General features: G+C 38.4%; 1 protein-coding gene across 4 annotated transcripts in view; it reads left to right on the plus strand.

Moving 5' to 3' along the window:
* The first annotated feature begins 6 nt into the window (after nt 1-6).
* Nucleotides 7-5350, plus strand: part of METTL8 (methyltransferase like 8) — a 79541-nt gene continuing 74197 nt past the window's right edge. For all 4 annotated transcript variants that reach the window (XM_006760645.2, XM_015561996.1, XM_015561995.1 and 1 more), the window contains exon 1: nt 7-109. The gene's annotated coding sequence lies outside the window, so the exon portion shown is untranslated. The remainder of the gene's footprint in view (nt 110-5350) is intronic.

The raw sequence follows: 5350 nt of genomic DNA on the forward strand, positions 1-5350 counted from the left end.
CTACCGCCCGGGCACCCGCACGCCTCTCGGCCCGGGACTTGCGCTGTGGGAGGCGCGGAGAGAGGCGCTGAGTCGAGTGCGACCCCCAAAGCAGCGTCCAGCGCGAAAGGTACGCCCCGCGGCTCTCCCTTCAGTACCACGTGGGAGGCTTGGCCGGGGGTAACGGTCACACTTTCTGGGTCTGTGTGTGCGGAGTTGCTGGTGGAGGAGGCGAGGCTCTCCCACTGAGCGAATGTGGAATTACTTTCCCGAGGCCCCTCTGCGGTCTGCGAGGACACAGGCTGGTTTTGCGATCATTGCTGCATTTTCCTTCCTCTAGCCTCCTTTCCCCCCATAACGGGAATAACAGGTGAAATGCTTACATTCTGATGGGGCTGCCTAAGGTATTCCACGTTGATTGCTCTAAATGAAACGAGATGGAAGTAGCGAGCCTTGCCGGCAGAGTCAGAGTTCCCCTGCACGGAATTTCCCGTGATCAAGCCCCGGGGTGTCCCCTGGGTGTGTCCCTTGAGAGTGCCCTTTGCACCTTCCGCGTGGGCTTGGCTCGCCACCTCTTGTTCAGTACATACGCGAGCGAGAGAGGGCATCTGACCGACAGCAAAAAGTACAATACTAAGTGCGTGTGTGGGTCACAAAGTGTTGAGTAAAAATGTGCCACATCTCTCTTCAACCCTGCTGAATTTCCGTTAGGGGCTGGGCGTTTGCTGATTTTTCATAACTTATTTGCAGCATACTGTGGAGCGCTTTGTGTATTTTTAGACAGCGCTATAATACTTAATTTGGTAATTTCGTGAATGCAGCTGTCACTGAGAACACTGAGACTCAGAAAAGATAACGGAATTTTTGGCTGAAATAAAATTCAAGTAATTGCGGAACTGAATGCATCATCTCTTTTCTCCCTCCTGCCCCCTCACGGCCTCTTGTTTGTCTTCCTGTGGTATTTACCTCACCAAGAGATAGTCAACCTAGATGCCTTCTTTTTCTTCACCCACACCCAAGTCCTTTTGATTCTAACGCTTGAGCATCTCCTCATCATATCCCCTGAGTAATGTAGGGTCTCTCCGTTTTATCATATTAAACTTAACAGCTTCCTTTCTGCCTTAAATACTTTCAAGTCATCCCTCTACACTGCTGCCAGAGTGAGTTTTCTAAAGCACACATCTGCCATTTCTCTGTATCTCTGAGTGGCTCCCAATCACCCAGAGCAGAATTTCTCAAACCCAAGTAGATACTTAGGATTCTCTTGTTAAATTAAAATATTTCAGGATGTGAAATATATGCAAATATAAAACTATATAAATTCCTTATGTTATGTCTTTTATGCAACTATAGCTTATAAATGGTTTTTAAGTTAAATTAAGCAAAACTATATAACCAATTTAAATGACTATTTATACATTGTTACCAATGAGACTTTTTGCCAGGCCAGTCATTGTTTCTTTCACATCAGTGTCTCTTCCTTTACTCTCTCTCAAAAATCAATAAAAACATATTAAAAATAAAATAAAATGCAGAAAGATTTAGGATTAAAGGGTTCATAGTCATGTTTTTAAAAAGTATTTTAGTTATTCAAAGACTGTATAGATAACAGCATAATATGTAAATAATAATTATAAATGAATATTCATATCTATCAACTTTAAAAAACACACAAAATAACCTAGAACATTACTTAAAAATTTGACATGTACTGTGTGCCCTTCCTAGGTCCTAGATCCCCCTTTCCTCTTCATATAGATAAAATATTGTTAAGTTTTCAGTGTTTTTGAACATTGTGTAAATTGAATCATACTGTATATATGTACTCTTCTATAAATTGCCCAGTTTTCCAACATTACATTTGACAAGGTACCTGAGTTCATTTCATTTATTTTTACTACTGTATAATATTTCATTGTGTGAATTTACCAGTTACCCATTTGCTACTGGCTGGGCTTTAGTGTCTTTCAGGTATTTTTATTCCTAGGAAAGTACTGCTATAGGCATTCTTAAACCTGCCTCCTGTTACACTTGTTAAAGTATATGTTTGTTTTCTGTTGCTGTGTAACAAATGACCAAAAACGAAGCAGCTTAAACCAATACCATTTATTATCCCTAATTTTTTTTCTACATGAAAAACCACTTGTCCCAGCACCACTATTGCAGAGTCTGTAATTTCTCCACAGATCTGAAATGTTAACTCTGGTTTCATATCAAGTTTACATTCATGGTCAGGTCTGTTTCTAGGCTCTGTTTTCTCTTCCATTGTTCTGTTCTTCTATCCCTAGCCTAATACCTGACCAATTTAATAGTAAAGGTTGAGAGCTGGTAGGGCAAGGCCTGTACTTATTCCTTTTCTTCAGGAATATCTTTTTGTTTTTGCAGTTTGCACTTTTATATATATATATATATGTATGTATATATATATATGTGTATATATGTATGTATATATATATATGTATGTATATATATATATATATAAAATTTCAGAAAGGAAGAGAGAGAGAGATAGAAACATCAATGATGGGAGAGAATCATTGATTGGCTGCCTCCTGCACACTCCCCACTGGGGAATCGAGCTCACAACCAGGGCATGTGCCCTGATGGGAAATCAAACTTTTACCTCCTGATGCTCAACCACTGAGCTACACCAGCCAGGCTCATACATCTTTTTGAACCTGCTTAAGTACCACAAAAAAACCTACTGGAATTTGATTAGTATAGCATTAAATCTATATATCAATTTGAAGAGAACTGACACCTTTACCATATCAAATTGTCCTGTCTATGAAGACAATATGACTCTCCATTTATTTAGATCTTTAGTGTCTTTCAATGAAGTTTAATAATTTTTCTTAAATGATTTCATATTTTGCAACTTCCTCAGTACATTTTTATATTTTTGGCCAGCATTATAAATATATTTTTTAAATTAGATTTTCTAACTATATATTTTTGATATATCGATCATCTATTTAGCAACCTTGCTAAATTTTATTTTTAATAGTAATAATTGTCATTTGTAGGGTTTGGGGAATTCTATGTAGGTAATTATGTCCTTAGAAAACTGTGACTGTTTTGTTATTTTCTTCTCAATTCTTACCTTTTATTCCTCCTTTTCTTCCATTGCTGGCTTGGATCTCTAGTGCAGTTGAATAGAACCAGTGATAGTGGACATTCTTGTCTTATACACTTTTATAAACTTCTGATATTTCACCATCAAGGATAACATTGTAGATTTTTGCTAGCCACCCTTAATCAGGTTAATGAAATTCTCTTCCATCCCATATTTGCTAAAAGTCTTATTAGATTTTTAATTGTGAGTGTTGAATTTAATCAGCTACTTTCTCTATTTGCTGAGATGATCCTATAATTGTTTTTCTTTACTCTAATAATTTGGTGAATTTCTGATAATTTTCTAGTGTTAAACCAAACGAGTTTATTTAGAGAAGTTGTGATGTGTTTGTTTTTCATACATTGTGAGATTTGGGTAGCTGCTGGCTTCATTTCTCACTCAGCTTTCTGGACCTTCGCTACCTTTTGGTCTCCAAAGATCTCTCATTCCTTCTTGCTGACTCAATGATGCAGTTAGCAAGATATATTTTTAAATATATTTAACCAGCCTCTTGTATTTCATAGTAGAAAGGTTTTTGGACTGTGAAGTTCACCAAATGATCAGAACTAAAATTCCATTTTCTTATATTGTTAGTGTAAAAGTGTCCATCCATCATTTCTTTCCATCCATCATTTCTTTATTTTTATTTATTTATTATTTTTTAAAAATATATTTTATCGATTTTTTACAGAGAGGAAGGGAGAGGGATAGAGAGTTAGAAACATCGATGAGAGAGAAACAGATCAGCTGCCTCCTGTATACCCCCTACTGGGGATGTGCCTGCAACCAAGGTACATGCCCTTGACAGCCATTCCCCCCTGGCAAGCCCCCACTGCCCTAGTGTCTGTGTCCATTGGTTATGCTAATATGGATGCACACAAGTCCTTTGGCTGCTCTCTAATCCCCTGCTTCCCCTGCCATTTGTCTCTGCCATTCATCGTTTCTTTAGTCTCTTCTTCTTGTCTCTATGGACAGCCATTTCCCTCCCAGCTGAAAACAAGGACACAGTGCTGTGTAGTAGAAAGAGCATCACACCGGGGGTTGAAAGGCACAAGTTAATAGTGCCAGCACCACTTAGTGAGATCTTGACCAAGTCACTTACTCTGAGTTTAATTCAATCATCTGCTAAGTGGGAACACTCAGGATTGAAGTGAGAATCGCAGGAGCTTATAAATGTGAACACGTTGTTGTGAGGGGAAAGGATAAGAAGCAATGATGTCAAGTATATCCTTTCCTAACATTGCTAGGAAAAAGTAACAGAAACAGGGAGTTTGGGGAGGGCAAAGGGTTGATTAGTAGAATGGAGGATTTTTTTTTTTTAGGGTGGTGAAACTATATGCATTTGTTAAAACCCGTAGAGCTTTTCAGCACAAAGAATAAACAATGTATGCAGAATTTAAGAAGATAATTAAGAGGTAGTGGGGATTCCAGGATGGAATGCAGGCTGTAACAAAAGAATCTAACTGTATTAGAAATGTAAGTGGTAACCTCCCTGAAGGGGCCAAGGAAAAGGTACTGACCTAAGTAACTTTGAAAATGAAACTAAAATAAAAGACAATAGGAACTATGCATGTGCACTAGACTCTAAGTCAGTGGTTCTCAACCTGTGGGTCGTGACCCCTTTGGAGGTCGAACGACCCTTTCACAGGGGTCGCCTAAGACCATCAGAAAACACATATATAATTACATATTGTTTTTGTGATTAATCCCTATGCTTTAATTATGTTCAATTTGTAACAATGAAAATACATCCTGCATATCAGATATTTACATTACGATTCATAACAGTAACAACATTACAGTTATGAAGTAGCAACAAAAATAATTTTATGGTTGGGGGTCACCACAACATGAGGAATTGTATTAAAGGGTCGTGGCATTAGGAAGGTTGAGAACCACTGCTTCTAAGTGAATGTTTCCCACAAAGGTATGGGTTAACAATTCTCAAACCACTATACCTCTGTAAGTGCTAAAAACAAAAACACAATGATGGGAGTGTGTCAAAAAAGGATATAGGAGCCAACTGAAATAAATAAAGTAGTATTAGGTTATAATCCTAAGTTTAAAATAATTATCTACGAGTTCATCCTATCTAATAAAAGAGAAACATGGTAATTGGCGTACGACCGCTACCCTTCCCATTGGCTAATCAGGGCAATATGCAAATTAACTGTCAGCCAAGATGCCAGCCGGCAGCCAGGCAGCTTGAAACTAACATGAGGCTTGCTTGCTTCAGTGACGGAGGACTCCAACGTT

This window comes from Myotis davidii, unplaced genomic scaffold, assembly GCF_000327345.1.
Source record: "Myotis davidii unplaced genomic scaffold, ASM32734v1 scaffold370, whole genome shotgun sequence".
Taxonomy (NCBI): Eukaryota; Metazoa; Chordata; class Mammalia; order Chiroptera; family Vespertilionidae; genus Myotis; species Myotis davidii.